Raw genomic sequence first — 13,119 nt, 5'->3', positions numbered from 1 at the left:
AAAATAGTTACCAAAAAACGTGATTTTGCCCTTTGGTGTCCACCTCTAAGAATTTATCCCAAATATACACTGGAAAAGTATGAAATTGCTTATAAACATTATTTATTGTGAACTTATTTGTAAAATCAATTACTAGAAACAACCAAAATATCATCAACAATTTTGCTAAAGTAGCGGGATACAAAATCAACATACAGAAATCAATTATTCTTTTACACTAATGATAAAGAATTTGAAAATAAATAAAACCATCCCATTCACAATAATATCAAAAAATAAATTAACTTCTTAGGAATAAACTGAACACAAGGAAGTAAAGATCTCTACAATAAAAACTATAGAATTTAGCCAGAACGATGGAAAGATACCCTGCGTGCTTGGATCAGAATAATATATTGTTAAAATGGCCATACTGCCCAAAGCCTTCTACACATTCAACACAATCCCAATTCAAAATACCAATAACATTCTTCATAGAATTAGAAGAAAGAACACCAAAATTCGTGTGGAACCACAAAGGGCCCAGAAGAGGCAAAATAATCTTGAAAAAAAAAAAAAAAAAAAAAAAAAAAAAAAAAAAAACAAGAAGAAGAAGAACAAAGCCAGAGGTACCATGCTTCTGAATTTCAAACTATACTACAAAGCCATGCTAATAAAAATAGCACTGGCCCAAAAACAGACATGCCGACCAGTGGAAAAGAGTAGAAAGCCCTGAGTCAAATTCCAGTATATACAATCCACTAATACTTGCCGAGGAAGCCAAAACGGCCAATAAGGAAAAGACTGGCTGTCCAATAATTAGTGCTGGGCGAACTAGAGAAACACGCACAGACCCAAGAAATTGGATCCCTATCTCGCATCACTCACAAACATTAACTGAAAATGGAGTTCCAGCGGTAGCAGAGAGCGGCCCCCAAACAGCCTGGGCAGCCCCGCCGCCCGCACACGTTGGGTTACCAGCAACCCCCACCCACCGGAGGAGCCCAGCCTCCGCAGGCACCAGGCACCAGGCACCATCGCCGCGGCCCTAAGCACAAAGGCTGAGACCCAGCAGCCACCCACCACCTGCCCTCAGTGCGGCCTCCGCCAGGCCCCACACCACGGGCAGCAGCCCTGCAGCCTCGCATGGGGGACACCTGCCAGCAGGGACAGAAAGATCATCACAAGGGAAGGCTTTGGGAGCAGTGACCGGTTCACTCTAAGAAGCGTAAATGGTTTCATCGACAGGAACCGCAGGGAAGGAGAGGGATTTGTACCCCAGACTGCCGTAAAGACCCACCCCAGGAAGTACCTTCCCAGTACAGGAGATGGAGAGACTGAAGTTGGCTCTTGTTGAAGGAGAAAAGGGTGCAGAGGCAGCACATGGGACAAGCCCCGTGGAGTTCCAGGGCAAGGCCGTAAGCAGGCAGCGGACTCTAACCATTACAGGCACTGTGCACGCGCCAGGGGTCCTCCGCGGAATTACCCAGAGAATGACCAGAATACTGAGAATGGGAAAAGCAGAAGGGATTGGAGAGTGCCCCTCTACCCCCAAGGCCCGGCCCAACAGCGCAGGCCTTACTTACAGGCGGGGGCTCAAACCTTAGGACTTGCAGAGACCCTGTGGGCGTGGACCAGTCTTCCAACCCTCCCGTGCAGGGAGAAGGGATGGAAGCTGCTGGTGACCAGCGTGCAGGAGAACCAGGCAGACCAGTGAGACACAGTGTGTTCGGGCGTTACAGGCCGTGATTGCGCAGCGTGCCTCCTCGCCAAGAACAGCCTGGAGAGATGCACTGAAGATAAGGAAAATTCAGGAGATGAGACCCAAAGTCAATACCCACGTCACCGTAGTTACCGCCGCAACTTCAGTTACTGAAGCAGATACCCAGAAAAGCCTCAACCAAAAGATGGCAAAGAGAAGCCGTGCATCCACCCGCTGAGAATTCCTCGGCTCCCAAGGCAGAGCAGCGCGGGGCGGAGTAGTGCCGGCTTACATCTCTCCCACCTGCCTGGTTTAGTCACCCAACAAGAAGCAAATACAAAATTCCAGCAATAAGAAATGAACAAAAGATTGGAGCTGAAGACCTTAAGTGCTTGCTTTTTTTTCCATTGAGCAGAGGTTTGAACTATCTGCATTATCTATGCAGCATGGAGTTTTTATTATTTTTACCTAAAGACGTCTCTCTCTGGTAATGACAAACGTGTTTTTTAAAAATCCTCATTTTTCTCAATACATTTGTAAAGATTTTTAAATTGTTTTATATCTGGTCAAGTTGAGATTTTTGAGAACCTCATTTTTAATTTGTATAACAGAACACAGCTTGATATTAAAAAAAAAAAAAGTCAATGAATGGCAAGCACCTGTTAGTAAAGGTCTTAAATAATTGTCAAAAAAGGTAACTCAAAATAGATGAAAATAGATCAAAGACTTAAACATGGACCTGATACCGTAAAACTTGAAGGAGAAAATGTAGGGAAAAAGCTCTTTGATACTGGTCTTGACAGTGATTTTTTAGACATGAAACTAGAAGGACAGACAACAGAAGCAAACAAATGGGACTAAATGAAACTCAAAAACTTTTGTACAATTAACAATTAACAAAATTAAAAGAGAACCTATAGAATGGGAGTAAGTTTTTGCAAACCATATATTGGATAAAGGGTTAATATCCAAAATATATAAAGAATAGATAAAGACTATATAAAATCCAAAATATATAAAGATCTTAATAACAAAAAATATTCTGATTAAAAAATGGGCAGAATAACTAAATAGAGATTTTTCCAAAGAGGACATCCAAATGGCCAGACACACAAAAAGAGCTCCCAACTAATCACCAGGGAAATACAAATCAGAACCATAAAGAGATGTGGTTAGAATGTTAGCCTCACACCTGTTCGGATGACTACCATCAAGAAGATATAACAGGTGCTGGTGAGGATGTAGTGAAAAGGGACCCCTAATACACAGTTGGTGGGAATGTAAATTGGTCTATAACTATGGGAAACAATATAGAGACCCCTCAAAAAATTTAAAATAGATCTCTCATACAGTTGAGCAGTTTCACTCGTGTGTGTGTGTGTGTGTGTGTGTGTGTGTGTGTGTATTTCACCTCTGGGTATATATATACACGTTTCATATACATATATATTTGTATTTGCATAAACTCAAAACTGATCTTTAGTGTTTGGAGTGAGGGTTGATAGGAGAACTGAAGACACATAAGAAATAAATGCAATGTTTGGTCTCTGGATCTTAATTTTACCAAACCAGCAAAAAAGACATTTTTTAGACAAAGAAAAACTTATATATGAGCTATTAAATGAATTATTAGTTTTGTGAGACGTAATGTCATGGGTGATGTAAGAAGTTGACCTTTTTTAGGAATTCATATTGTTGCACGTTATGATAAAGTAATGTAACACTGAGCATTTATTTTAAAATGCTTTTGCTTTTGAAAACATGTTTGAAATTTTTTCAGCAAAATAAAAGGAGATATAGATAAAGCTGGGTTGACAAAATATTGGTCATTCTAACTCTTAATGGCATATATGAAAGTTTATTATAATATTCTACTTTAGTGTATGTTTGAAATGTTTCCTAATTTAAAAAATTCTAAAAAAATTAATTGAACATAATATGGGATACTCACAAATAAACCTAATCGAAAGAACAAGAGAAAAGGGGGAAGAGGAAGAGACGGAGGGAGAGGAAAGAAATCTCCTACGGGGAGTTTGAGGTTCCGGTGCAACAGGTCAGAAGTCAGGCAGAGGTGTTTGCATTTTTAGTGAACATGTACAGGTGCTTCTGATGCAGGAGGTCCCTGGACCTCATATTTTTGAGAAACACTAGCCAAGGCTTAAGTATAGTGTGGATTGACTGAATTATCCATGGCATGATGGAAAGAGAGCAGGCTATCTATAGAAATAAGAGGCTTCAGTTCAAATCTATGCTCAGTCACTTACTGGCTTTAAACATTGGTCAAGGTGCTTCATCTTTACCCCTAAAATAGAGAGAACAATATATATGCCAGATTACTATGAGGTTTATATGAGATAGATATACAGAGCTTCTAGAACCTAATAGTTATCCAAAAATGAGAGTAGAAGCACACACTAATACATTCCCCAGGACCCAGGTGCAAAATTAAATCAGTTTGCAAACTGAAGGATAGCAGTTGCCCATAACAGGGAAATTCTTTATTCAGAGAGATACAGAAACAAAATAAATTAGGGAAACAAAATACTTCTCTATTATCAACAAATTCCAAAGTAAAACTTTTGATACTGCTGATGTTTTATTTTGGTTACATTCTTTTAAGCTTAGAATTCCATATGACCAAATAAATTACAACTCAAGACACTTTCCTTTGTAAACCTAGTATGTATAATACAGCTAATGTTCAGTAGGTTTGCATAAAACTAAGTCATGCCTGATAATATGAGGGGTGTGTGTGTGTGTATCATCTACTCAGCATAGTTGAAGTGGCCACCAGTTTAATTCACCAGTTCAAATACTGGTCTGATCTCCCTTCCCAGACAAACACTGTACTCACAGTGGAATCTTGAGAGACATAGTAAGGCCAGAATGGTCTCAGTTCTGCAGAGTATGGAGACAAAGATGATCCAAAGACAATGGCCAGGGGATAAAGCAAAGCCAATGTAGTCCATGAAACTGGGTCATCCATCTCTAGAAGTTGGGCAAAGTAGAATTCTTGTACAAGGCCAGGAACATAAAACAGAACAAATGGCTTAAACTGAAAGAGTCCCAGAGTCTGGAGTTGAACATGTGCATAAAACCTGTGATTCTGGTTATGATTAGGGAAGAATCCTTCAAAGGTGTGCCCAAACTGGCTCAAAAAGACCAAGAAACAGAAAAATGCATTTTTAGTTCAACAGAATATTCAGTATTCAAATTAACTAGTTCTTTATCCAAGATCAGAATTAAGTCTGTATCTGAATATTCAGTTTGTTGTTGTTATTGTTGTTGTTTAATGAATTCCTGCTACTTCCATTGTACAGTTTTAGTGACTGAGGCTACCCAAACGAGTTCCAAGGATAACCTCCACTTGAGAGAAACGGCAATTTCATCCAGGAGATGACCAATGAATAAAATCAATATGAGGCAAGTATGAGATTATCACTCCACAAAAGTCAGATGTAAGGAACATCATAGTTCTTCACTTTTTCTAAATCACATAAATCTATTCTAAGTCCACATCTGCCTATATGACAAGAAATGATAATATTAATCATGTAAGAAGAAACCACCCCTTCAGATAGTCACAAAAAATTGAGAGCCTTGTGCAAGCAGAAATATTCAAGAGAGGGTACTCAGGTCTTCAGGTTATGCTGGTCACCGTTGGTAGGTATACTGAACAGTCCTGAAGAGGCCTTAACGCATGTGGCTCCACTGGTTCTGGGCAAAATGTGGCCAAGGAGACTATCCCTAGGTGTGCAACATTAACATTCTCTCCCGAGGTCCAGCCTGTGTCCCAGGGAGCCCCAGAGGAGGAAAACACTGTCCTCACTATTAATGGAGCATGGAAGATTCCTTGTACTAGCTAACTTTACCCATCTCTGTCTCTGGTATTTGGACGTGGTTTCCTCTGACACAGTCCTGCTGCAGAGCTTCTGTGCCTTCTGAAAACTTACATGAAGGGGTGCCTGGGTGGCTTAGTCATCAGGCATCTGCCTTCAGCTCAGGTCATGATCCCAGGGTCCTGGGATCAGGCTCCCCGCTCAGTAGGAGGAGGCCTGCTTCTCCCTCTCCCACTCCCCCTGCTTATGTTCCCTCTCTTGCTGTGTCTCTCTCTGTCAAATAAATAAATAAAATCTTTAAAAAAAGAAAAAAAAGTTCTATCTTCTGGGGACCTGACACACTTTCCTTCCAAAGCTGAAACACCGTTACTATTAAAATTTTTTCTTCCAAACCTAAAATACCAATGCTAGTAGGAGAACCCTAAGAAAAAAAGAACTTAAAAGACTACATCCTTGGGATAGAAAAGGGAAAATATCTACAGCAACAAGCAAGAAGCCCAAATCAATACTCTGATAGACTTCATTTATCTAAGTGACGTAGCACTAAGTGCTTTGGAGAAAGCAGCACTGTGTTAGTGGCAAGAACACTCAGTATGGAATCATCATCTACATATTTGAACCCCAGCTCTAGTACATGCCAATTTTGCGACCTGAAGCAAGTCACTCATTCTGTCCTGCCCTCGGGCTTCTCTACTGTAAAGCAGGAATGATGACGTTTATTTTCACCAAATTATGGAGCGGTTTTGAGGATCTGCTCAGAGAAGATATGTGAAGACAGTTTGTTCATTGGAAAGCAACTAAACAAAGGTAGGTGTTTGGATACTATAGAAATACAATGAGGTAAGAAATCAGTGTGTGCTAGACCTGCCACCGAAAACTTCACGGTGGAAACAGAGCTAGTTCAATGTTTTTGGAGAGGTGGAATTTAGACAGAAAGAAAAGAGAGTATTTGGGGAAGAGACGGGCGAGAGTAAAGGGCAGGCCAGCTGCCAACCTATTAAGGGCTTTTGTACTTACCACCACTAACTGGCCAGAGGACAAGGGCTTCGTATAGGGACAGGCCAAGAATTAGGCGAGAAAGGATTCTTTTCTTAGGCAGGAAAATCTCTGCAGTTGTGAGTCATGAGCCTCCAGGAACTAGGGGATCTCAGCAGCCCAGTGTTGCACCAACTCAGGCTTATTTTTCTAGCGAGAGGCATCATTGGCCTTAGAACTCTGGTACCCGGAATGCTAGAAGATGTTCTGTTTTCAGTTCTGTGTGAGCGTGTGCGTGTTCACATGCACGTGTTTTAAGGCACTGACTCAATATCAACAATCAGTAACAATAAATACTTTTTTCTCCATTAAAAAAAGAAAAAGATTAAAAAAAGAAATTCTGTATTATCAAGAAACAAAATAAGCACTCCTTTAAATTTTGTTACTGACGTATACTTAAGCCATATTAAAAAGTAATAGAAGTGGGGGCACCTGGGTGGCTCAGTGGGTTAAGCCTCTGCCTTCAGCTCAGGTCATGATCTCAAGGTCCTGGGATTGAGCCCCATGTCAGGCTCTCTGCTTGGCAGGGAGCCTGCTTCTCTCTCTCTCTCTCTCTCTCTCTCTCTCTCTCTGCCTACTTGTGACCTGTCTGTCAAATAAATAAATAAAATCTTTTTTTAAAAAGTAATAGGAATGATATCGATAATATAAAAACAGAAGAAAGCATTTTGAAGGGTACAGTTCAAGATAAAAAAAGCATAGGGGAATCCTGAACCTCTTTCCATGGAAGCAACAAATCTACAACTACATATGCAACAATTCCATCTGAAAAAAAAACTTTTTTAACTAGCTGAACATGTCTTCACAACAAAAAATTAAAGGGCCATATCCAGACAGGTGGAAGACACAGAGACTTTCTCACCAAAAACCTGACCCCCAGCACAGCAACTTAGAATTTGAAGAAATCAGGAAGAATCTGACAAATGTGGAGCTTCTCCCTGGGGTGAAGGGGGTTTGTGCCCCACTTAAGGCACCTCAACCCTGCACCAAAGAAATAAGCCACCACAACATCTGGTTTTGACAACCAATGGAGCTTATTTCCAGAAAAAACATAGGGCTATAGGAAATAGAGATTTTGCTAGTAGAGGGCTCAAGCACAGACTCATTCACTCAAGGACAGGCCACCAAAGCAACATACTGAAAAATGCCTAGACCATATGTAAAGGTCCCACTAAAATTTCAGAGAAGAAACTATTGTCAAAGTCACCGTTTCGACGTTTGCGAAGATATCCATAGTCGATAGAATTTGAACAACAGATTTGTTCCAAGCCATATCTGTATTATTCTCTGTAAGGTTGCCTTATCTGAGATGGTTTAATAAGTGAGAAAGTAAGCCAACAGTCTAAGTTAAGGAGAAAGCTCTGATTTGTAGGCTTAGAACATTGGAACATCATCAGGGATTAGCTAAAATATCCCACAGACATTTACCTACCATTGTATTTCACTATATAAAGTACTTAAGGTCTTATTTTAGTCTCTGACATACATCAAAATTACTACACATTAAACGTTACACTACTGTATTGTATGAGCTTCGATGTATGTATGTTACCACAGGCATTATCTATTAGTCCCTTCTAAAAATGATCCTTCCTGAATCTGGGGAGAAAAAAAAAATGAGTTTAATAAGCAAAGGGAGAAAACCATGTTGACATTTTTAAGACATTTTTCATTTCCTTCTGAAGATTATTTTTTGAACTTAGCAATTTGACAGCCTGCCCCTATGCACATATACATGTGAAGAACATACTTAGATGTACACGCATCTTGAATCTGCTCCCTTTGGATTAACAGCTAAGCAAACTTGCTCCACGGGGTAAGCAAATCAGCAAATGACTTAAGGTCTATTGAGATTCTTAACAGGAAAGCCAAAAAAAGCAGGCATTAATAAATGATTTAGGGGGCGCCTGGGTGACTCAGTTGGTTAAGTGTCCAACTCTTGATCTCAGCTCAGGTCTTGATCTCGGGGTCATGAATTCAAGGGAGCCCATGCTGGATGTGAAGCAGGCAGGAAGAAAGAAAAAGGAAAAAAAGAAAGACAGACAGACAGACGGCGGGGGGGTGGCGAAGGGATGGAGAAAGGAAGGAAAGTTGGAAGGAAGGAAGGAAGAAGGAAAGAGAAAAGAGAGAGAAAAAGAGAGAAAGAAAAGAAATGAGGAACATTAGACTTAAGATACAGAAACTGCACTGGCAAGTTTATCACAGATTATCTCTTAGAGGTAATCATTATGCAGGTAAGGAAATGAGACCAAATGAAATTAAGTTATTTGTTTTGGGCCATTTGCCTATGTAATTGCTACATCAGCACAAGAACACAGCTCTTCTGAATCCCTATCACACTAAAACCATCTACCTATGAATCAGGCAAGCCGTGGTCATAAGGCTGTGGCTTTACTCCAGGATAGAAACAGTTCATCCTCCCCCATGCCCCACCCAATGGGAAAGACCTAACTGAGTCCCTAAAGTTAAACAGGTAAAATATTTTAGATGGTTGGTTATACAGCACCAGTTCTAGAAAATGATATATTGGGACGCCTGAGTGGCTCAGTCGGTTAAGTGGCTGCCTTTGGCTCGGGTCGTGATCCCAGGGTCCTGGGATCGAGTCCCGCATCGGGGTCCTGGCTCGGCTGGGAGCCTGCTTCTCCCTCTCCCTCTGCCTGCCTCTCTCCCTGCTTCTGCTCTCTCTCAGTCAAGTAAATAAATAAAATCTTTTTTAAAAAATGATATATTTTACCAGGGTACAGAAAACAACAATTATAAATAAGATGCTTCCTCCTGCCAATAACAATAATGCTGCCACAATATATATCAAAATATATTAATATTTTTAAGGTCCCTGATTTTTTTTATATTTTTTAAATACTTTATTTATTGACAGAGGGAGATCACAAGTAGGCAGAGAGGCAGGCAGAGAGAGAGAAGAGGGGAAAGCAGGCTCCCTGGGGCTTGATCCCAGGACCCTGAGATCATGAGCTGGACTGAAGGCAGAGACTTAACCCACTGAGCCACCCAGGTGCCCCAGGTCCCTGACGTTTTAAAAATTATCTGATTACAAGACAAGTAATAAAGCATAATCTCTACACAGTGCTTCACAATTTGTAAGTTATTTCATATACATTGTCTTATGAAGCCATCCAATGCGGGATTTAATTCCTACTCATCCTTCAGTTATTAGTTGAGAAACTGCTTCAACTGGGAAGCTGTCCCCAACCTCTACAGACCGAATCAGTAGGCCTGCCATGTGCTTCTCTAGCAATCCACTTCCTGGTCTCCTATGTCATCTCTCCATTCGAGTTCTCTGGACACGGAAACTGTTTCTGTCTCATTCACCACTGTTCACTGAACACCTAGCAGCATCCCTGGCACACACTAAATATTAAATGACTGTTTGCTGATAAAGAAATAAATGAGCAAAACAAATATCTAACAACTTGGGAGTAAAGAGAAAAAAAGAAGTTCAAAATGTCAAGAGTTCACTATAGAAGACAGCTGTGGACGCTGAGAGTCAGGTCCTTTAAGTAGGTATCTCCCCCATCCCTGACATTATCTAAAACCTCCAGACATTATCATAATGGCTTCAGCAGCTGCAGCTCGAATAGAGCAATGAGGATGAAGCAGGAATACTGATGTCTTTAGTGCATGTGTGTGTGTGTGTGTGTGTGTGTATTTTTTTTCCCATCTTCAAAATGTTTTTAAGTCACAAACTGCCTGAAAGCTTCCTTTCTAGCAAATCGTACTACTGCTATTCAGTAGAAACAATTTGCTTTGGGTACATTTTGTACCATAGTTGTATACATTAGCTCCCTTTTATCAAACATACAGAACACACTAGAAGAAAGATGGTAGGGATTATCTCCTCCCTATGACTTTGTAAACCTCACAGAAGGGCTCGCAGGTCTGGGAAGTGACAGATAGGGGATTTTATCTTCAACAAAATAATCACAAATGTAGTTAAACCAACTACACGCTAGGGGCCCATACTGATTTGTAATGGGAAGTAAAAGTCACACGGCCCCGGTCAGAATGTGGCTTTTTCAATCCCAGGATAGCTGATCAATAAAATAATTTTGGCACCACTTAGGCTAGAATAAAATGGCTAAGAGAAATGTAGACTATAACTAACAACCAAATTTCTGCATCAAATAAATGATACTCTTTTCCTCGCTTTCTCCCCTCCTCTACTCCGTCCCTCTCCCTTTTAAGCCCTCCCAGGAATCATCTGTCACCCCTGCAAACCCAAATGGCTGACTTTAAAAATACATGTTTATAAAATACTCATACTACGTTCTGCCTCTTAGACTCCCTTGAAATAAAGCAGCCGTAATCTCTGTGACAGTTGCCACCATTAATGCCGATCATAAAAGCTGGTAAAGAGGCAGAAATGCTGATTTACCATTCATCGCTATGCTCATATATCCTCTTTCTAATAAAAATCAGTGAAATTATTACTTTCTGAGAGCTTAGCGCTGCAGCATTTGTATTTCGAACCTCCTCTACTGTAAGATTTCCACGTTCCCCGTGCTATTTTTTTCTTCCCGAGGAGCTGCCAGTGTAAATGTGCCACACTTGGGCTCTACAGCATACTGAGCTGAAAGAGCATATGTCCCACATCCACAGTGGAAAATTTGGTGTTTAGGGAGCAATGAAGACAGCTAGAACTCAGACTTAAAGATAAATGCTGTTTGAGACTCCAATTCTGTTTATAGATATAATTTGAAAAGCTTAGATATCTTTCTTTTAAAAAAAAAAAAAAGATTTTATGTATTTATTTGACACAGAGAGATCACAAGTAGGCAGAGAGGCAGGCAGAGAGAGAAGAAGGGAAGCAGGCTCCCTGCCAAGCAGAGAGCCCGATGCGGGACTCGATCCCAGGACCCTGAGATCATGACCTGAGCCGAAGGCAGCAGCGTAACCCACTGAGCCACCCAGGCACCCTTAGATATCTTTCTTGTAAGAATTTTTACTCCCAAGATTTGGGTAAAAAGAGTGGTGCTACAATGTTTGATAGGAATAATAACTTATTCTTAATTTCTCCTTTATTTAAGTTTTATCTAACACATTAAAGTAAATGAAGTCAAACAGCACTAAAAGCAGATAGCAATAAGGTGTACCAAAAGCTGAAATCAGTGACGTAAGTATCTGGCTAAGATGTAGGACTCCAAAAACACATGATATAAATTTGATTTAGCTTAATGCTTTATGTAGTACTTTAATTTAACTCAGAATTACATTGTAGAGACACTGAGAGTTTTTAAATGAGCTTTGACCTAACCATATTAGCAATTGTAAAACTGTATCCCCTCCAGAAAATCAGAATCATTCAATGGGAAAGGAACATTTCCACCCCACCCTACCACACCACCCCGACACATGCCTTGAATCCTTGAATCGTGCCTACACACTCCTGCCTTAAAGAAACCCAAAAGACAAAAGTCCAAAATAGAACATTGTTTCATGTTACTTCAATACAATCATATCCCCCATCCAAAATACAAAGTCATAATGTCAATTTCGCAACTTATTTACTTCGTTTATTCTGTCCTTTAGCAAATGTATATTGAGTACTTACTAGGCAGAAGTCAATCTGCTTGATGTTAGAGATATAATGAAGAACAAAACAGATACAATGTATTTTATCTTTTTTTAAAATTTATTTATTTATTTATTTGACAGACAGAGATCACAAGTAGGCAGAGAGGCAGGCAGAGAGAGAGAGGAGGAAGCAGGCTCCCCGCTGAGCAAAGAGCCCAATGCCGGGGTTTGATCCCAGGACCCTGGGATCATGACCTGAGCTGAAGGCAGAGGTTTAACCCACTGAGCCACCCAGGCACCCCAGTGTATTTTATCTTTTAAGAGTAGAAATTTAGGGAAGATATAACTAAAAAGCAAAGTTACTTGAGATGGTCTTCAGGGTCATGAAAGCACATCGTAATATTCAGAGGTACCTCATCTCACATTATATTAATATCGTGTGTGCCATATGTCTCCCCAGTAAATTTAACGTCACTGCCCCTTCCTAGTGATTGAAATGTGATGAAGCTATTCTACTAAAGTTTTTACTCAATTCTGTCTGAAATACTCTGGGAGGGAGTTACAAAATTTAAACAGTTATTAAAATAGACTCGGAAGACAAGATGGTGAGCTTTTTGGAGGGAATGGGATTGAGGGACAGGCACATAGCCGATAATCTGAATGCATGGATGGATGCATGCATGGATGGATGCATGGATGGATGCATGGATGCATGGAGAAGACACTCATAAAAGGAAGTGTCCTTAATTTCAATACAAACAACAAATAATAACTAAGTGTCCACTGGGATACAGACATAGATTGAGAGCTCAAAACATATAATAATAATTAACTTTACTGAGTATTTACTAAAAGTGCCAAGCGCTGTACTAATAATTGTTATATGCATTTCCTGGACTGATATTCACAACAACCTCCTGTAGCACTTATTGTTATTCTCATGTTGCAGATGAAAAGCTATAAAGATTATTTTTTAATTTCCTTGTCTGAGGTCACAGAGTTGACAAGGGATTAATGTCGACACATTCACTC

The sequence above is a fragment of the Mustela nivalis genome, assembly GCF_964662115.1.
Source record: "Mustela nivalis genome assembly, chromosome: 4".
Lineage (NCBI taxonomy): Eukaryota > Metazoa > Chordata > Mammalia > Carnivora > Mustelidae > Mustela > Mustela nivalis.
Note: the sequence above shows the minus strand (reverse complement) of the source record.